Source organism: Thermobia domestica, chromosome 5 (genome assembly GCF_964235325.1).
Source record: "Thermobia domestica chromosome 5, izTheDome1.hap1.1, whole genome shotgun sequence".
Taxonomy (NCBI): domain Eukaryota; kingdom Metazoa; phylum Arthropoda; class Insecta; order Zygentoma; family Lepismatidae; genus Thermobia; species Thermobia domestica.
Window position 1 is genome coordinate 311,896,035 of NC_137458.1, and position 21,820 is coordinate 311,917,854.

Here is a 21,820-nt window from a genome sequence, read left to right on the forward strand (position 1 = left end):
TTCCTATATTTTTTTTGTTTTCTCTTAAAAAAAAACTTTCTGATTAATACTTTTTTTTTTGATTTTGACTAATATCGAAAAGAATATGGATACGATACGGTGTTTTTTAAAAGCTCTATAAAATTATCGTAAATTTTGAAATGCTGTAGTATGTAGCATTTCAAAACCCTATCTCTCTTTCTTATTCGGTATTTCTCTTTCTTATTCCATTATTTAAGCGTACCTTGAAGGAAAGTATTTCCATTTATATATATATATATATATATATGTGTGTGTGTGTGTGTGTGTGTGTGTGCAATATCGTGTTTGCTGCTATCATAATAAAAACATTATGTTATTACTATTATATTAAAAACATGTTCGCTTGTTTTGGATTCCCAAATATCCCCTTGCACCGGGGCCTCGAAGAGTATCGTTCTCGCACTAACGCTATGATCACTGTAGTTATATACAAAACTATACATTGAACACAGCATTTCATACAGACGAACATCAGCTGGTCCCATGGTGTAATGGTTAGCACTCTGAATCCAGCGATCCGAGTTCAAATCTCGGTGGGACCTTGTACTTCCTTTTTTGAATAGATATTTTATACACACAAAACTATGCATTCATCACAGCATTTCATACAGACAAACATCAGCTGGTGTAATGGTTAGCACTCTGGACTCTGAATCCAGCGATCCGATTGAAATCTCGGTGGGACCTTATACTTCCATTTCAATAGATATTTTATACACACAAAACTATGCATTGATCACAGCATTTCATACAGACAATCATCAACTGGTCCCATGGTGTAATGGTTAGCACTCTGGACTCTGAATCCAGCGATCCGAGTTCAAATCTCGGTGGGACCTTGTACTTCCTTTTTGCAATAGATATTTTATTCACACAAAACTAAACATTGATCACAGCATTTCATACAGACAAACATCAGCTGGTGTAATGGTTAGCACTCTGGACTCTGAATCCAGCGATCCGAGTTCAAATCTCGGTGGGACCTTGTACTTCCTTTTTTCAATAGATATTTTATACACACAAACCTATGCATTGATCACAGCATTTCATACAGACAAACATAAACTGGTCCCATGGTGTAATGGTTAGCACTCTGGACTCTGAATCCAGCGACCGAGTTCAAATCTCGGTGGTACCTTGTACTTCCTTTTTTCAATAGATATTTTATACACACAAACCTATGCATTGATCACAGCATTTCATGCAAACAAACATCAACTGGTCCCATGGTGTAATGGTTAGCACTCTGGACTCTGAATCCAGCGATCCGAGTTCAAATCTCGGTTGGACCTTGTACTTCCTTTTTTCAATAGATATTTTATTCACACAAAACTAAACATTGATCACAGCATTTCATACAGACAAACATCAGCTGGTGTAATGGTTAGCACTCTGAATCCAGTGATCCGAGTTCAAATCTCGGTGGGACCTTGTACTTCCTTTTTTCAATAGATATTTTATACACACAAACCTATGCATTGATCACAGCATTTCATACAGACAAACATAAACTGGTCCCATGGTGTAATCTTTAGCACTCTGGACTCTGAATCCAGCGATCCGAGTTCAAATCTCGGTGGGACCTTGTACTTCCTTTTTTCAATAGATATTTTATACACACAAACCTATGCATTGATCACAGCATTTCATGCAAACAAACATCAAATGGTCCCATGGTGTAATGGTTAGAACTCTGGACTCTGAATCCAGCGATCCGAGTTCAAATCTCGGTGGGACCTTGTACTTCCTTTTTTCAATAGATATTTTATTCACACGAAACTAAACATTGATCACAGCATTTCATACAGACAAACATCAGCTGGTGTAATGGTTAGCACTCTGGACTCTGAATCCAGCGATCCGAGTTCAAATCTCGGTGGGACCTTGTACTTCCTTTTTTCAATAGATATTTTATTCACACAAAACTAAACATTGATCACAGCATTTCATACAGACAAACATCAGCTGGTGTAATGGTCAGCACTCTGGACTCTGAATCCAGCGATCCGAGTTCAAATCTCGGTGGGACCTTGTACTTCCTTTTTTCAATAGATATTTTATACACACAAACCTATGCATTGATCACAGCATTTCATACAGACAAACATCAACATAGTGTGTTTGCTTGTTGAAGTGAGTAGACGTGTCTTCGCTCTGTGCAACAAGCTCTGACGTGTTTACTTTCAACGCTGCCTTCCTTAGCAATCAGGTTTGCTGTTGTTTTTTTTCTTTTTTCTGTGTTCTTTTTGTGAGTGAATTAGTTGAATGAACCATGTCGTTAAAAAGGGTAAATACTCTTAAATATGATTTTGGTGGTGTTTCGCAGCGACCAAGCACCTTGAGTTTGCATCAGTGGCTCCGTGATAACTTCAAGTTTACTGTTGATGATGTATTAAGTATCGAAATGGATGTTTATCGCAAATTGTTGTATGTGAAACTTCGTACCGAAGAGCTTTGTGAATCAGTTTTGCGTGCTTCTGACGGAACTGTGTACTATAGTGATACAGATGGGAAACATCCAGTACCAGTTTTGTGGGCCGATGTGCTAATTGTAACCGTTAAGTTGCTTTGTACGCCAATGGAACTTGATGATGCTGAAATTAGAAGAGTTCTTGGGGACTATGGTGTTATTTCTAAAATTTCAGATGAACTTTATTCTGCTGATCATGTTTACCCTATACGAACCGGGCGTAAGTTGATACGAATGGAAGTGAAACGACCTATTCCATCGTTTGTTGTAATCCAAGGACAAAAGTTTTGTGTTACGTACCCCAATCAGACCCGTACATGCCTCAGGTGCAATGGGGCACATATGTATTCTAATTGCCCCCTTAGAGTTCCCAGTGATCCCAACAGTTATGCAGCTAAGGTTGCCCCTACACTTCGCACTAATAATTCTGCAGATCGTCTCATGCCTAAATTTGACAGTTTGCCCATTACTTCCCGCCCTTGGAACAAACCCACCATCAGTGTATGATGCTCATCTGACCCAAGTGTGCCTACAGTAGATGCAACTCAATTTCCAGAACTACCAACTACGAATGTTTCCTGTGAGTCGAACAATGCTACTCGTGTCTCTTCAGAATTGTCTGTACGTGCGTGTCCTAATCCTTCCACTGAAAAAACAGAAGCCCCACAGCAGTTACCAATTACATCTGATGCCCCCTTGTCTAATTGTGCTACGGCTGTTGAACCAGTTTCTGGTGAACAGGACTCCTCCTCGACTACGTCGGCTTCTACGCTCGTTCATCATAACGAGTGCAGTACTTCTGGTTCCCAGGACAATTGTGGTTCGTCTGAGGATATGCTTCGTGCACCAACCACACCATCCCAGCCTAGTGAGATGCAGGGTGCTTCTCCTATCACGGACTTCAATGCAATTAGTGACGAAAATCGAAATCGCCGCAAGCGTTCCAAACGTAATGAACTGAGTCAAAAACTGTTTAAGAAATGTGAAAATGACCCGACCACATCTATTCTGTCTACAAATATTGATACTATGTCATAATATCATGGTTGGTGTATGTGTTATGTTTTAAAGGCTCGAGATCAATTGTGTTATGATAAGTTAGTATCTCCTATACTGCGTTAGATTGACTTGTATGTCGTTCCGATGTTCTACGCTTCCCTGCACAGTTTTACTTGTTTTTAATTATGCTCTTATCTTTATTTTCTTCGCTCTTTCTTTTGTATTGGTGGTGTTATGTGCTTTCTAGTGTGATGATGCTTAAAATTGCTACCATTAACATTAATAACTTGCAAAGTTCTGTCAAACAATCTGCACTACGTGACTTTTTGCATGTAGAGGGTATTGATGTTGCTCTTTTACAAGAAGTTGGGCTTTTTGAACTGAATCTCGGTCCAACTTATACTGTTGAAAATAATTTTGACAATAGTGGCACTGGTACAGCGATTGTTTTTCGCGATTCAACAAGTTTCTCTTCTCCTGTGTTCCATCCGTCCCCTCGAATCATACGTGGTAACCTAGGCGATATCAATCTTGTCAATCTTTATTCTCCGAGTGGTTCACAAGCTCGAACCAGGCGAAATACCTTCTTTTCCCAGGACGTTGCTCTGTCGCTTGGATCCAATGTTGAAAGGTTAATTTTGGCGGGAGATTACAATTGCGTTTTAAGGCCTGAAGATCAAACGCCGGGATTTAACTACTGTCATGCTCTCCAGGAATTAGTGACTGGACTTCATTTACGAGACACATGGATCTGTCTGAAGCCGCAAGCCCGGGATTACACTTACCTATCACACCAGAGTGCGTCACGCCTTGACCGCATATATGTATCTCCCGTATTGGTGCCCTGCATTAAGCAACTTGAAATTGCCCCCACCTCCTTTTCTGATCACTCAGCTTATATTGTATCCTTCACCATTCCTGATCTAAGTGTTGAACGAGGTCGCGGTTATTGGCAATTCAACACATCGTTATTGGAAGACGATCAATTTTGTGCTGAGTTTCAATCCAAATGGCATTACTGGCTTAGACAACGTCAATACTTTCCTACTGTTAGTGATTGGTGGCATGCTTATTTCAAACCACGGTTTGCAAGTTTCTGTCGGTGGTACTCAGCTGAAAAGTCCAGAGATCTTCGTAATCTGCTTTACTTTTATACCAGGTGTTTGCGCGAAGTTCGCTGTTCAGCTGTTTTTGAATTCACTATGTTCTCTCAGGTTAAGCGTTATCAAGCCTTGCTTCTCAATCTGCATCGCCGCCGTATAGCAGGTATCAAGGTCAGAAGCAAGGTTCCAATAATAGATGCTGATGAAGAGCCATCATTACATCATATTCTCAAAGAAATCAAACGAGGCCAAGGAAAATGGATCCATCGAATCACAGATGACGAAGGACATCTTCATAAGGATGCTGCTTCCATTAAACATGTGTTTTGGTTGCACTACTCCAAACTTTATGATATGGCTAACATTACTCCAACGTCTGAGGAATTTTCTACACCACCCTCTGCTCTTCTTGATGATGCTGCACAGCAATCTCTTGTTCGCCCTTTTAGTATTGAAGAGGTACAGCACGCTGTCCTTGCAGCTCCCAAAGGTAAATCTCCAGGGCTCGATGGAATCTCTGCAGAATGGTATGTCAAGTTTTTCCCTCTCATTGGTGAAATACTGACCTGTATCGTTAACGAGTATTTCAGTACTAACCCACAGCGACTGTATCGTAGCCCAGGTGTTACAGTATTTATACCTAAGCAAGCACATCCCACAAGTGTTAATCATTATCGCCCTATCACTCTCCTCAATTGTGATTACAAGTTACTTGCCCGTTGTTTGAACAACAGACTCAGACTCTATATTGATATTTTTGCTGGACCATTTCAATATGCAAGAGTAGGTGTGAAGAAAATATACCACGTACTTCAAACTATTCGAGATGTTATCGCAAATTTTCAGACTCACACTACTAGTCATGCCTTGCTTGCCTTAGATTTTAACCAAGCCTTTGATCGTGTAGATCACAATTATTTGTGGTCCCTAATGAAGCATATGAACGTTGGAGACTTATTTGTTCGTTGGATTCGCGTCCTGTATGATGATGCGCAATCAAAATTAAAAATCAATGGGTTCCTTACTACACCTTTTCAACTCAAACGCAGCGTCAGGCAAGGATGTCCATTAAGCATGACTCTTTTTGTCATTTCTATCTGTCCCCTACTATACAGAATTGCCGAGCGTATCCAAGGCCTTAATATTTGTAATGTTCCTGTCAAGGTGTATAGTTTTGCTGATGATGTGCATGTTTTCCTTCGTGATCCACAGGATTTAGCAATAGTTGAAGACTGCGTTCAAGAGTACTCTGAACAGTCAGGAGCAGTTCTTAATAGACTGAAAACGAACCTCCTGCCGTTAGGAAATGGTTCTACAACTGCATTTATAAATTTTCCTCAAGTAGTGAAGAATATGAAAGTACTTGGCATTTATTTTTCCTGTAACTTGCATGAGAGTATAGCGAAAAATTTTGACGATGTTTTTCTGAAGATAAGATCTGTTTTACATCAGCATAGATCTCGTAACCTCTCGTTGATATCTCGAGTCTACTTTGTAAATACATATGCCTTTTCCAAGTTGTGGTACATCTGTCAAATTCTGCCTATGCCTACACCTTACATTCAGAAGTTCACCAGCATTGCTAACTGGTTTGTGTGGACAGGTATGATTTTTCGAGTACGCTATCCAATTCCATGTCTACCATATAGTGCCGGGGGACTAAACCTTCTACATGTTGCAAGCAAAACGAAAGCCTTATTTTCTCACCGGGGATTCCAAAACATTCAAGGTATTGATCACCTCAGTACTACGCTCCTTTCGTCTCTCGTAGCTACTCATGATGGATTACTACCAGTGAACTTATCTATGATTCCTACCGATTTATGGTATTTTAAAGATGTCATATGTAATTATTTTTATTTGTCTGTGAGTGGCCTGCAAAACTTACCTCAAACAGTAAAACTTCTCTATAAATTGTTTCTACACGAACAAGCCAGCGAACGTCATCATATAATTTCCAAATTCCCATCTGCGAATTGGCAACGTATTTGGAGGAATATTTCATGTAATTTTGTGTCCACCTCAGCTCGTTCGTTATGGTACAGATCTGTTAATAACATAATAGACACTAAGGCTAAACGGCATCACCTTCAAATTACAGATGACAACCAATGTCATATTTGTGGGAAAGTTGATACTTTGGAACATCGTCTCACTACCTGCAACGAATCGCTCTCCGTTTGGAAAACTTATCGTGAAATGGTTCAGTACTTGTGTAAAATAAGCATGGATTGCATTACTGTTCAAATGATCTTGTTTCCTGATTTTAGATTTTTTCCTACAGAGAAGCAAAATTCTGTTGTTTGGCTATCGGCTAGTACTATAGAATTTATTCTGTCGCCTAGGTTACCTCAAGCACATCACACATACAAGGATTTCCTGTGTTCACGATATGGTAAATTCCCACCACCAAGAAAGAAAAAACTCTTTGCACATTACCTCAACTACTTATTGTATGGACGCCCGCTTTAATTGACATGTAATTTTTTTTTAATTTTCCCTACTATACATTGACTTTGTACCAATGTACAAAGTGTGTACCAATATGTAACTTTATTTTTGTATTTTGATACAATATGTAACGTCAATTAGTAAAAATAAAAAGTGATAAAAAAAATGGTTAGCACTCTGGACTCTGAATCCAGCGATCCGAGTTCAAATCTCGGTGGGACCTTGTACTTCCTTTTTTCAATAGATATTTTATACACACAAACCTATGCATTGATCACAGCATTTCATACAGACAAACATAAACTGGTCCCATGGTGTAATGGTTAGCACTCTGGACTCTGAATCCAGCGATCCGATTGAAATCTCGGTGGGACCTTGTACTTCCTTTTTCCAATAGATATTTTATACACACAAACCTATGCATTGATCACAGCATTTCATACAGACAAACATCAACTGGTCCCATGATGTAATGGTTAGCACTCTGGACTCTGAATCCAGCGATCCGAGTTCAAATCTCGGTGGGACCTTGTACTTCCTTTTTTCAATAGATATTTTATACACACAAAACTAAACATTGATCACAGCATTTCATACAGAGAAACATCAGCTGGTGTAATGGTTAGCACTCTGGACTCTGAATCCAGCGATCCGAGTTCAAATCTCGGTGGGACCTTGTACTTCCTTTTTTCAATAGATATTTTATACACACAAACCTATGCATTGATCACAGCATTTCATGCAAACAAACATCAACTGGTCCCATGGTGTAATGGTTAGCACTCTGGACTCTGAATCCAGCGATCCGAGTTCAAATCTCGGTGGGACCTTGTACTTCCTTTTTTCAATAGATATTTTATTCACACGAAACTAAACATTGATCACAGCATTTCATACAGACAAACATCAGCTGGTGTAATGGTTAGCACTCTGGACTCTGAATCCAGCGATCCGAGTTCAAATCTCGCTGGGACCTTGTACTTCCTTTTTTCAATAGATATTTTATTCACACAAAACTAAACATTGATCACAGCATTTCATACAGACAAACATCAGCTGGTGTAATGGTTAGCAATCTGGACTCTAAATCCAGCGATCCGAGTTCAAATCTCGGTGGGATCTTGTACTTCCTTTTTTCAATAGATATTTTATACACACAAACCTATGCATTGATCACAGCATTTCATACAGACAAACATCAGCTGGTGTAATGGTTAGCACTCTGGACTCTGAATCCAGCGATCCGAGTTCAAATCTCGGTGGGACCTTCTACTTCCTTTTTTCAATAGATATTTTATTCACACAAAACTAAACATTGATCACAGCATTTCATACAGACAAACATCAGCTGGTGTAATGGTTAGCACTCTGGACTCTGAATCCAGCGATCCGAGTTCAAATCTCGGTGGGACCTTGTACTTCCTTTTTTCAATAGATATTTTATACACACGAACCTATGCATTGATCACAGCATTTCATACAAACAAACATAAACTGGTCCCATGGTGTAATGGTTAGCACTCTGGACTCTGAATCCAGCGATCCGAGTTCAAATCTCGGTGGGACCTTGTACCTCCTTTTTTCAATAGATATTTTATACACACAAACCTATGCATTGATCACAGCATTTCATACAGACAAACATCAACTGGTCATATGGTGTAATGGTTAGCACTCTGGACTCTGAATCTAGCGATCCGAGTTCAAATCTCGGTGGGACCTTGTACTTCCTTTTTTCAATAGATATTTTATTCACACAAAACTAAACATTGATCACAGCATTTCATACAGACAAACATCAGCTGGTGTAATGGTTAGCACTCTGGACTCTGAATCCAGCGATCCGAGTTCAAATCTCGGTGGAACCTTGTACTTCCTTTTTTCAATAGATATTTTATACACACAAACCTATGCATTGATCACAGCATTTCATACAAACAAACATAAACTTGTCCGATGGTGTAATGGTTAGCACTCTGGACTCTGAATCCAGCGATCCGAGTTCAAATCTCGGTGGGACCTTGTACTTCCTTTTTTCAATAGATATTTTATACACACAAACCTATGCATTGATCACAGCATTTCATACAGACAAACATAAACTGGTCCCATGGTGTAATGGTTAGCACTCTGGACTCTGAATCCAGCGATCCGATTGAAATCTCGGTGGGACCTTGTACTTCCTTTTTTCAATAGGTATTTTATACACACAAACCTATGCATTGATCACAGCATTTCATACAGACACACATCAACTGGTCCCATGGTGTAATGGTTAGCACTCTGGACTCTGAATCCAGCGATCCGAGTTCAAATCTCGGTGGGACCTTGTACTTCCTTTTTTCAATAGATATTTTATTCACACAAAACTAAACATTGATCACAGCATTTCATACAGACAAACATCAACTGGTCCCATGGTGCATAACGTGTTTGGTTGCTGGAGTGTGTGGACGTGTGCTGCGCGCTCTCTGTGATTGATTCACTTCGTAGTGCTTGGTTGTCAAATACCTCGCTTTCTACGTGTTAGTGTTTGTTTTCCCATTGTTTGATATAGTGAAGTGTCTATTAATTTTTTTCAAGAGTTTTTTTTTTTTGCTTTTCTTAAGTTTTCGTTTTCTTCCTTTTGAATACTGTGCTCCATTTAAAGATGTCAACTCTCAAACGAGTAAACACTCTGAAGTTTGATTTTGGCCCTGTCTCTGAACGCCCTACGTCTCTTGTAATTCATGAGTGGTTGCATACCACCTTCGCCTTTACTGTTGATCAAGTGTTGAGTATCGAAATGGACATGTATCGTAAATGTATTTTTGTCAAATTGGTCTCTTTACATTTATGTGAAAAAATCCTTCGTGATACAAATGGTGTTGTAAAGTTTCGCGATTCACAAAGTTCATATGACATAAAAGTAACTTGGGCAAATGTTAGCATTCTAACAGTGAAACTGCATGTTACTCCCTTGGAGTTGTCACATAATGAAGTCAGGGATGTCTTTGAGAAATACGGCAAGATATATACTATACAGGATGAACTTTATTCAGCCGACCATGTCTACCCTATACGAACTGGTACTAAGTTGATCAAAATGGAACTGAAACATGCCATTCCTTCGTTCATAAGTATTCAGAACAGTAGATATTGTGTTACCTATCCCGGTCAACAAAAGACATGCTTGCGCTGCAATTCTCTCCAACATCTACACTCCGCATGTCCACTCCGTCCTCCCCCACAGGCTGTTTCTGGTACCTTGAGTTATGCTGGACGAGTATCTGTTCCAAAGCCCTCCAATTTGACATCACCGCCGGATTTTGTTCCGAAATTTTCCAACCTTGCCCCACCTATTCTGCCACGAGGAAGTGAAGCAAGTTTACCTGCAGTGTCTCCAAAGGTTTCAGTGTCCGAAAGTTGTGTTTCCCATGTTAGTGAGCATAATACCGTAACCCCTGTGTCATTTGATATCAACAATACCAGTGATTTTCCACCCCTCATGTCTCAATGTGCTGCTGATCGGGACAAAACCTTTTCATGTGATAATGAGGCTGATGAGCGCCCCTCTCTGAACAAACAACCAGGTGATATTCCGGAGGCAAAACCGCAACCTCAACGTTTAACTCCCTCTCCACTTGGCACCCCTTCAAATATGGTTACTTCCTTTCCCCCTTGTCCAGAAGATGATTCCAGTACCATGATTACCGATGAAAGTGCAACCCCCATTCAACCAATCTTAGGAACTCTCAGTGCTTCGTCTCTGTCTTCCCCCGTTCTCAGTCTTCCAGCAGATGGTCAAGTGCAGGACTACCCGTCTCCACGGAAACAGTAAGAAGTGCACCCAGTTCCCCCGACCATACTAAACGTAAACGCACCAAACGACAAGAACTGAGTAAAGCCCTCTCTCAGAGAACTGATCAACAGTCTGAACATAGCGTTTCTACATGTTCCTCCGATAAAAAGTAAGTACTCTAACCTTAGGTTAGTTGTGTACAGTATACGCTTCGTGTCTGTTTCCTGTTTGTCAATTTCTTGACAACATTGAACGTTGTATGACATTTCCGTTTCCAGTAATAGTGCAGTTTGTAGGATATTTCTATTCAGCATATCGATTCTTCTTGATTTCGATAGCTTGTGTAAAATATGATGTCCTTACAAACCGATTTACATTTTTCTACAATGTTTTTCTTTTTCATCATCATGTCTATTAAAATAGCAACTATCAATATTAACAACCTGCAGTCACCTACCAAAGCATTTTCGTTACGTGATTTTCTAATTCAGTCGCATATAGATGTCGCGCTATTACAGGAAGTTGGCTTAGAAAGGCTAAATCTCGGTGCAGCTTATACAGTTTATAATAATTACACCACAAATGGCACAGGTACTGCAATAGTGGTCAAGAGTGACGTAAACTTCACACCTGAAATATTTCACCCAACCGGCAGAATAATGACTGGCACGTTAGGAAGCATAAAGCTCGTAAATCTGTATTCACCATCCGGATCACAACATCGTGTAGAAAGGAATGAATTTTATGTACATGATGTTCCATCTGCCTTCTCCTCAAACACTGACCATTTTTTACTGGCTGGAGATTTCAACGCAGTACTCCGTCCTGAAGACCAATCTCCTGGTTTTAACTACTGTCCTACCTTAAATGAACTGGTTAAACGGTTTCACTTACAAGACAGCTGGCCATTGAAACGTCCACATGAACGTGGATATACTTACGTTCGGAATAATTCCGCTTCAAGAATTGACCGTATCTATTTGTCTCCCAGCCTAGCTAAAAAGATTATAGACGTAGAAGTAACTCCTACCATCTTTTCTGATCATCACGCATACGCCATATCTTTGAAAATTCCTGATGTCAAAATTGAACGTGGTAGAGGATACTGGCACTTCAACACTTCCCTTCTCACTGACACTAATTACTGTGAAGCTTTTACAGCTAAATGGCACTATTGGGTGACACAACGACGACATTTTCGAACGCTCAGCGAATGGTGGCATCAATATCTGAAACCTCGTGTTTCTAGTTTTTCCAGATGGTATTCGTCAGAGAAGAGTCGAGATGATCGTAACCTGTACAATTTTTATTACAGATGTTTATGTGATGCTCAACATTCAGCACTTTCTGATCGTACGCTTCTATGTACTGTTAATAAATTTAAAGCAAAACTTTTAACCATGACCAGAAACAGAATGAAAGGTGCACTTATCGGAAGTAAATCTCCTATATTCGACGTCGAAGAAGAGCCATCACTACATCATGTTATACAGGAGTATAAGCGTGGTGCGAGTAAATTAGTAGCACGCATTCAAGATGACGAAGGGAACACATTTTCCTCTTTCCCTGAAATCAAAACAGCGTTTTACACCTACTATAGTTCCCTATTTGGTGACTGCGGCGAAGCAAACACCCAACAACAGATTTTCCACAACCTTTCTCCAGTGCTCGATTATGATTCAGCTAGAGCGATGGACACCCCGATTTCGAAAGAAGAGGTAGAATCTGCTGTGATGAATGCCCCTTCTAACAAATCTCCTGGTCTAGATGGACTTCCAGCAGAATGGTACCAACGCTTCTTCCCTTTGATAGGAGACACATTAACAGACATAGTCAATGAATATTTCAGTGATGCGCCTGTGCAAAAGTATAAATCTCCAGGAGTGACAGTCCTTATTCCCAAAGTAAATACTGCGACTTTAGTTACTGATTACCGACCCATCACACTAATGAACTCTGACTATAAATTTCTGGCCCGCTGCTTGAATAACAGACTACAACCATATTTGCAATCCTTGGCAGGGCCATACCAATTTGCAAGTGTAGGAGATAGGAAAATCTATCATCTTCTGCAAACGATTCGGGATGTAATTGCTAGTTGCCAATCTTCCTCTAGCACTCCTGCGGTTTTATCTATTGATTTCCATCAGGCATTTGATAGAGTAAATCATGCCTATTTATGGGCGCTTCTACAAAAGTTTGGCATAGGGGAGAAATTCATCAGATGGATCCGTGTACTCTATGATGAAGCACAAACAAAACTTAAAATAAACGGATTTTTGAGTGAGCCCATAAAAATCAAACGCAGTGTCCGACAAGGCTGTCCTCTGAGCATGACCCTTTTTATTATTTCCCTTAGTCCTCTACTCTGGCACATTGCAGCACATATACAAGGGATTTCTTTTCATAATAATGGATTAAAAGTTTGCAGTTATGCGGATGATGTGACGGTGTTCTTACGTGACCAAGAGGATCTTCATTCTGTAGAAGCATGCATTGAAGATTATGTGAATATGTCTGGCACTCTGGTAAATCGTGCAAAGACTAAAATACTGCCACTTGTACAGAACTCTTTTATCACACAAATACGAACGGTCGACCAATTAAAAATCCTTGGGATAACCTTCACGCCTCTGCTTGCTGAAACCATACAGTTAAATTACAACCAGTTAGTTAATACTGTGCGACATGTTCTCCCACTTCACAGATCCCGTCAACTCAGCTTACGGTCCAGAGTGTATTTTCTAAATGTCTTCGCATTTTCCAAACTATGGTATCTAGCCCAGATCCTACCTATGCCCTCCCACATTGCGAAACGTCTTACCAGTGTTAGGAATTGGTTTCTTTGGCTCGGTCACGTCTTCAGAGTCAAACACCCATATACCTGTCTACCCACCGGAAATGGAGGTTTGGGTCTTGTTCATATTGAATGTAAAGCTACTGCTTTATTCAAGTTTCGATCATTTGAAAATATTCAACACAATGTAAATTGGGTCAGCCATGGTATCTTAGCTGATTGTATCGAACGTATAGGTAAAAACTTGCCTCTCCATATTAATTCAATCCCTTGTTGCTACTGGTATTTCAGAGACGTGGTTGCTGATTATATTTATATGAGTGCTGAACAACAAGCATCAATAACTTCAGTGAAGTGCTTTTATATCCTGCTCCTCAACCAGCTGAACCTTGAGCCTCCTCGTATGGAACTGAAACATCCAAACAACAATTGGTCCCAGATTTGGGGCAATGTGTTTGCTCGTCACATTCCACGATCTGTTCAATCGACTTGGTACACTGTTGTCAATGAGCTTCTCCCCACGAATGCCAAAAAGCACCGTCTCAAATTTAGTGACACTACTAGTTGTGTCACATGTGGTAATGAAGATGATATTGTGCATCGCTTAATTCAATGTGGATCTGCAGCGACAATCTGGCTCAAATTCCAAACAGCTGCCAGCAAAATCTGCCGTACAGTTCCTACTCTTACCACGGTTCGCATATTCGTTCTACCGGACTTTCACTTTCATCCAACCACTAAACTCAATTCAATTACCTGGTTAGCAGCTCATACGATTGAATACATACTACAATCCTCAAAACTACGCTTTGTAACAGACTATCAAGATTTCTTGTGCACTCAATACAGACACTTTCCGCCCGCTAGAAAGAAAAAGCTATTTGCGAACTACCTGGACATTGTACTTTCTGAATATATTTGAAGTTCAAAAATAGCATGGTAAAATTCTACTTCTCTCCATCAAATCATGATTTTAGCACTCTTGTATACTATTTGTCGATATCTGTGTGACACTTCTCTACTGTATAAATGCTATAAACATTATTTGTATATTCATCCTGTAATCATTTAATACTCCTGCTGTTATAATATATTGTATTTCATATGTAATTACTCTGTAATCCTTAAAGAACAATAAAAAAAGTGGTTAAGGCGAAAAAAAAGTTAGTTAAAAAAATGGGGTAATGGTTAGCACTCTGGACTCTGAATCCAGCGATCCGAGTTCAAATCTCGGTGGGACCTTGTACTTCCTTTTTTCAATAGATATTTTATACACACAAACCTATGCATTGATCACAGCATTTCATACAGACAAACATAAACTGGTCCCATGGTGTAATGGTTAGCACTCTGGACTCTGAATCCAGCGATCCGATTGAAATCTCGGTGGGACCTTGTACTTCCTTTTTTTCAATAGATATTTTATACACACAAACCTATGCATTGATCACAGCATTTCATACAGACAAACATCAACATACTGTGTTTGCTTGTTGAAGTGAGTAGACGTGTCTTCGCTCTGTGCAACAAGCTCTGACGTGTTTACTTTCACCGCTGCCTTCTTTAGCAATCAGGTTTGCTGTTGTTTTTTTTATTTTTTTCTGTGTTCTTTTTGTGAGTGAATTAGTTGAATGAACCATGTCATTAAAAAGGGTAAATACTCTAAAATATGATTTTGGTGGTGTTTCGCAGCGACCAAGCACCTTGAGTTTGCATCAGTGGCTCCGTGATAACTTCAAGTTTACTGTTGATGATGTATTAAGTATCGAAATGGATGTTTATCGCAAATTGTTATATGTGAAACTTCGTACCGAAGAGCTTTGTGAATCAGTTTTGCGTACTTCTGACGGAACTGTGCACTATAGTGATACAGATGGGAATCATCCAGTACCAGTTTTGTTGGCCGATGTGCAAATTGTAACCGTTAAGTTGCTTTGTACGCCAATGGAACTTGATGATGCTGAAATTAGAAGAGTTCTTGGGGACTATGGTGTTATTTCTAAAATTTCAGATGAACTTTATTCTGCTGATCATGTTTACCCTATACGAACCGGGCGTAAATTGATACGAATGGAAGTGAAACGACCTATTCCATCGTTTGTTGTAATCCAAGGACAAAAGTTTTGTGTTACGTACCTCAATCAGACCCGTACATGCCTTAGGTGCAATGGGGCACATATGTATTCTAATTGCCCCCTTAGAGTTCCCAGTGATCCCAACAGTTATGCAGCTAAGGTTGCCCCTACACTTCGCACTAATAATTCTGCAGATCGTCTCATGCCTAAATTTGACAGTTTGCCCATTACTTCCCGCCCTTGGAACAAACCCACCATCAGTGTATGATGCTCATCTGACCCAAGTGTGCCTACAGTAGATGCAACTCAATTTCCAGAACTACCAACTACGAATGTTTCCTGTGATCCGAATAATGCTACTAGTGTCTCTTCAGAATTGCCTGTACGTGCGTGTCCTAATCCTTCCACTGAAAAAACAGAAGCCCCACAGCAGTTACCAATTACATCTGATGCCCACTTGTCTAATTGTGTTACGGATGTTGAACCAGTTTCTGGAGAACATGACTTCTCATCGATTACGTCGGCTTCTACGTTCGTTCATCGTAACGAGTGCAGTACTTCTGGTTCCCAGGACAATTGTGGTTCGTCTGAGGATATGCTTCGTGCACCATCCACCCCATCCCCGCCTAGTGAGATGCAGGGTGCTTCTCCTATCACGGACTTCAATGCAATTAGTGACGAAAATCGAAATCGCCGCAAGCGTTCCAAACGTAATGAACTGAGTCAAAAACTGTTTAAGAAGTGTGAAAATGACCCGACCACATCTATTGTATCTACAAATATTGATACTATGTCATGATATCATGGTTGGTGCATGCGTTATGTGTCAATGGCTCCAGATCACTTATGTTACGATCAGTTAGTATCTCCTATACTGCGTTAGATTGACTTATATGTCATTCCGATGTTCTATGCTTCCCTTCACAGTTTTACTTGTTTTTAATTATGCTCTTATCTTTATTTTCTTCGCTCTTTCTTTTGTATTGGTGGTGTTATGTGCTTTCTAGTGTGATGATGCTTAAAATTGCTACGATTAACATTAATAACTTGCAAAGTTCTGCCAAACAATCTGCACTACGTGACTTTTTGCATGTAGAGGGTATTGATGTTGCTCTTTTACAAGAAGTTGGGCTTTTTGAACTGAATCTCGGTCCAACCTATACTGTAGAAAATAATTTTGACAATAGTGGCACTGGTACAGCGATTGTTTTTCGCGATTCAACAAGTTTCTCTTCTCCTGTGTTCCATCCGTCCCCTCGAATCATACGTGGTAACCTAGGCGATATCAATCTTGTCAATCTTTATTCTCCGAGTGGTTCACAAGCTCGAACCAGGCGAAATACCTTCTTTTCCCAGGACGTTGCTCTGTCGCTTGGATCCAATGTTGAAAGGTTAATTTTGGCGGGAGATTACAATTGCGTTTTAAGGCCTGAAGATCAAACGCCGGGATTTAACTACTGTCATGCTCTCCAGGAATTAGTGACTGGACTTCATTTACGAGACACATAGATCTGTCTGAAGCCGCAAGCACGGGATTACACCTACTTTTCACACCAGAGTGCGTCACGCCTTGACCGCATATATGTATCTCCCGTATTGGTGCCCTGCATTAAGCAACTTGAAATTGCCCCCACCTCCTTTTCTGATCACGTCAATTCTTTCCTACTGTTAGTGATTGGTGTCATGCTTATTTCAAGCCACGATTTGCAAGTTTCTGTCGGTGGTACTCAGCTGAAAAGTCCAGAGATCTTCGTAATCTGCTTTACTTTTATACCAGGTGTTTGCGCGAAGCTCGATGTGCTGCTTTTTCTGACTTCACTATGTTCTCTCAGGTTAAGCGTTATCAAGCCTTGCTTCTCAATTTGCATCGCCGCCGTATAGCAGGTATCAAGGTCAGAAGCAAGGTTCCAATAATAGATGCTGACGAAGAGCCATCATTACATCATATTCTCAAAGAAATCAAACGAGGCCAAGGAAAATGGATCCATCGAATCACAGATGACGAAGGACATCTTCATCAGGATGCTGCTTCCATTAAACATGTGTTTTGGTTGCACTACTCCAAACTTTATGGTATGGCTAACATTACTCCAACGTCTGAGGAATTTTCTACACCACCCTCTGCTCTTCTTGATGATGCTGCACAGCAATCTCTTGTTCGCCCTTTTAGTAATGAAGAGGTACAGCACGCTGTCCTTGCAGCTCCCAAAGGTAAATCTCCAGGGCTCGATGGAATCTCTGCAGAATGGTATGTCAAGTTTTTCCCTCTCATTGGTGAAATACTGACCTGTATCGTTAACGAGTATTTCAGTACTAACCCACAGCGACTGTATCGTAGCCCAGGTGTTACAGTATTTATACCTAAGCAAGCACATCCCACAAGTGTTAATCATTATCGCCCTATCACTCTCCTCAATTGTGATTACAAGTTACTTGCCCGTTGTTTGAACAATAGACTCAGACTCTATATTGATATTCTCGCTGGACCATTTCAATATGCAAGAGTAGGTGTGAAGAAAATATACCACGTACTTCAAACTATTCGAGATGTTATCGCAAATTTTCAGACTCACACTACTAGTCATGCCTTGCTTGCCTTAGATTTTAACCAAGCCTTTGATCGTGTAGATCACAATTATTTGTGGTCACTAATGAAGCATATGAACGTTGGAGACTTATTTGTTCGTTGGATTCGCGTCCTGTATGATGATGCGCAATCAAAATTAAAAATCAATGGGTTCCTTACTACACCTTTTCAACTCAAACGCAGCGTCAGGCAAGGATGTCCATTAAGCATGACTCTTTTTGTCATTTCTATCTGTCCCCTACTATACAGAATTGCCGAGCGTTTCCAAGGCCTTAATATTTGTAATGTTCCTGTCAAGGTCTATAGTTTTGCTGATGACGTGCATGTTTTCCTTCGTGATCCACAGGATTTAGCAATAGTTAAAGACTGCGTTCAAGAGTACTCTGAACAGTCAGGAGCAGTTCTTAATAGACTGAAAACGAACCTCCTGCCGTTAGGAAATGGTTCTACAACTGCATTTATAAATTTTCCTCAAGTAGTGAAGAATATGAAAGTACTTGGCATTTATTTTTCCTGTAACTTGCATGAGAGTATAGCGAAAAATTTTGACGATGTTTTTCTGAAGATAAGATCTGTTTTACATCAGCATAGATCTCGTAACCTCTCGTTGATATCTAGGGTCTATTTTGTAAATACATATGCCTTTTCCAAGTTGTGGTACATCTGTCAAATTCTGCCTATGCCTACACCTTACATTCAGAAGTTCACCAGCATTGCTAACTGGTTTGTGTGGACAGGTATGATTTTTCGAGTACGCTATCCAATTCCATGTCTACCATATAGTGTCGGGGGACTAAACCTTCTACATGTTGCCAGCAAAACGAAAGCCTTATTTTCTCACCGAGGGTTCCAAAACATTCAAGGTATTGGAGATCACCTCAGTACTACGCTCCTTTCGTCTCTCGTAGCTACTAATGATGGATTACTACCAGTGAACTTATCTATGATTCCTACCGATTTATGGTATTTTAAAGATGTCATATGTAATTATTTTTATTTGACTGTGAGTGGCCTGCAAAACTTACCTCAAACAGTAAAACTTCTCTATAAATTGTTTCTACACGAACAAGCCAGCGAACGTCATCATATAATTTCCAAATTCCCATCTGCGAATTGGCAACGTATTTGGAGGAACATTTCGTGTAATTTTGTGTCCACCTCAGCTCGTTCGTTATGGTACAGATCTGTTAATAACATAATAGATACTAAGGCTAAACGGCATCATCTTCAAATTACAGATGACAACCAATGTCATATTTGTGGGAAAGTTGATACTTTGGAACATCGTCTCACTACCTGCAACGAATCGCTCTCCGTTTGGAAAACTTATCGTGAAATGGTCCAGTACTTGTGTAAAATAAGCATGGATTGCATTACTGTTCAAATGATCTTGTTTCCTGATTTTAGATTTTTTCCTACAGAGAAGCAAAATTCTGTTGTTTGGCTATCTGCTAACACTATAGAATTTATTCTGTCGCCTAGGTTACCTCAAGCACATCACACATACAAGGATTTCCTGTGTTCACGATATGGTAAATTCCCACCACCAAGAAAGAAAAAACTCTTTGCACATTACCTCAACTACTTATTGTATGGACGCCCGCTATAATTGATATGCATTTTTTTTTAATTTCCCCTACTATACATTGACTTTGTACCAATGTACTACCATGAGCAAAATAAATGACGCGTCTCTTTATTTTGAAGTTTTTTGAAAATATCTCCGTTTTCTTTATATGTTCGAAATTTCGGAAAGTTTCCCCAGCAGGAAGCGTTAATAACAAGCCCGTTTTAAATATTTGTGTTAGATATTAGCTTAAAATAAATAAATTAGAAGCGAAAAACATTAAATCGACTGAAATTACGGGAATTACCAACTCTGCTAAAGTGGGAAATTTTCAAGAACGCGAGGGAATTCTGCAGTTCAACACGAAGCAGCGACATCTATGTCATTGAGAGAAATGTGGATTAATTCTACAAACGAAACTTTTAACGAAACATTTCTAATATGTCTTATTACGTGCATTATCTGCAAACTCCAAATATATGAATCTATACTAAGTATTAACGTATAGATAGAGCATATAGTGGAAATTGCCTATGGAAAAGGACGAATTGGTAGCACGATCGTAATGAAAAATCATCTTTACCGTATAACATGTTCAATTTGCGTAAGAAAACAAATAGCTCAGTTAGTTAAAACAACGAGTTTGTATGCCGAAGGTAGCTGGTTCGAATCCCCACAGAGGTGCAACTGTCATTTTTATTACTGTGGTTATTTTATTTATTTTTTATGTGGGAAAGAATCAAATTGTAACATATGTGTAAAACTCATGACGATACCAAAAAAAATATATATATATTGTCGCACTTGCATTAGTGTCCCTAAGTTTTGTTTGTAAACAGTTACGTAATTATTTTCCCTGTGCTCACTGCTCACAATATGCTCGCTGGTGCATAATGAATGTTTCCCAGTAAAAGCTAATTCTAATTTGGAGATTTTTATAAAGTTTCACAATGTTTATCATTAAATAGTCTTCTATCTACTTGTTTGGACACTTTGATACCAGATTTCCCTATTAAATGTTTAATTTTCAGTAGATGTTTCATTACGGAAAAGTTTTACAGTGTATTTGTCTTGAATTGAAATTGTTTTGAATTTACCCCACGAGGTAAGTAGCCCAGAGGAGGAGAACTGAAGTAGCTGATATTCTACGTAAAAGCAACCAATTTTAGATTGATGACGCTTCTTACCTTCAGCACATAATCTTTACGTTAGAGAGTCAGAGAGAAAAATTCTTTTTTTTTTTCCTTCCCCTTTGACCACTCATCTTAAAGCTCTACATGTAATGATTCGTGTCACATAATTTCGTCTCTCCAAAGATATTCATATAATAATAATTATTATTATTATTATTGGCGTAAATGGCACCCCCACAACCCTGTGGCGTGGGGACCGCACAAGTTGCAAAGTCAAAAAATATATAGAAAGTACGCAGGGACGGACCAGGCCAAATTTTCACCTGGGCAAAGTGACTTTATGGCGCCCTCCCCCCTAGTATTAGCCTATATTTTACATTTTATCCTAGTGTTTTTAATAGTTTAAACCCATTTTTTCAAAAAGACATTCATTACCTAGGAAAACTTCACAAAAAATATGGCCTGCTATAAACAATACGAACAACGCCCCCCCCCTCCAGCTTGGTCTAGTGGCTAGCATGCCTGCCTTCTGTGGTCCCGGGTCCAATTCCCGGTGGGTTACTGTTGAACGATAAACGTGGTTCGGATTTCACTATAATCAGTATCCACATCTCCTTTGGCCATTAAGGCATAACTGTGGAACGCTAAACTCAAGCAAAGAAACAAATAATACTTACTCCCCCTCCACTCTTTATTCTACATGCCATCTCTCAATTTGTCGATACAGTCCCCTTAGTGCTATGAAACTCTTCTTCCATGGTGAAATGAAAAAAAGATTATGTAATTGCCGCTACTTTACAAGAATATAAACCAAAAAAGTCAGTAGGAAACACATT

General features: G+C 39.6%; 1 protein-coding gene and 11 non-coding genes across 13 annotated transcripts in view; 11 read left to right on the forward strand and 1 right to left on the reverse strand.

Annotated features, from left to right (window-relative positions):
* LOC145684961 (putative ammonium transporter 1) overlaps nucleotides 1-21,820 on the reverse strand; it is a 174,935-nt gene that overhangs the window by 66,295 nt on the left and 86,820 nt on the right. The gene's annotated exons all lie outside the window — the stretch shown is intronic.
* Nucleotides 789-860, forward strand: TRNAQ-CUG (transfer RNA glutamine (anticodon CUG)). Its single transcript has one exon. It is a non-coding gene; the product is annotated as a tRNA-Gln (tRNA).
* TRNAQ-CUG (transfer RNA glutamine (anticodon CUG)) lies at nucleotides 1,089-1,159 on the forward strand. Its single transcript has one exon. It is a non-coding gene; the product is annotated as a tRNA-Gln (tRNA).
* TRNAQ-CUG (transfer RNA glutamine (anticodon CUG)) lies at nucleotides 1,242-1,313 on the forward strand. The gene has a single exon. It is a non-coding gene; the product is annotated as a tRNA-Gln (tRNA).
* Nucleotides 1,535-1,606, forward strand: TRNAQ-CUG (transfer RNA glutamine (anticodon CUG)). Its single transcript has one exon. It is a non-coding gene; the product is annotated as a tRNA-Gln (tRNA).
* Nucleotides 1,689-1,760, forward strand: TRNAQ-CUG (transfer RNA glutamine (anticodon CUG)). Its single transcript has one exon. It is a non-coding gene; the product is annotated as a tRNA-Gln (tRNA).
* Nucleotides 7,503-7,574, forward strand: TRNAQ-CUG (transfer RNA glutamine (anticodon CUG)). Its single transcript has one exon. It is a non-coding gene; the product is annotated as a tRNA-Gln (tRNA).
* Nucleotides 7,803-7,874, forward strand: TRNAQ-CUG (transfer RNA glutamine (anticodon CUG)). The gene has a single exon. It is a non-coding gene; the product is annotated as a tRNA-Gln (tRNA).
* Nucleotides 8,541-8,612, forward strand: TRNAQ-CUG (transfer RNA glutamine (anticodon CUG)). Its single transcript has one exon. It is a non-coding gene; the product is annotated as a tRNA-Gln (tRNA).
* Nucleotides 8,695-8,766, forward strand: TRNAQ-CUG (transfer RNA glutamine (anticodon CUG)). The gene has a single exon. It is a non-coding gene; the product is annotated as a tRNA-Gln (tRNA).
* Nucleotides 8,995-9,066, forward strand: TRNAQ-CUG (transfer RNA glutamine (anticodon CUG)). Its single transcript has one exon. It is a non-coding gene; the product is annotated as a tRNA-Gln (tRNA).
* On the forward strand, nucleotides 9,302-9,373 carry TRNAQ-CUG (transfer RNA glutamine (anticodon CUG)). The gene has a single exon. It is a non-coding gene; the product is annotated as a tRNA-Gln (tRNA).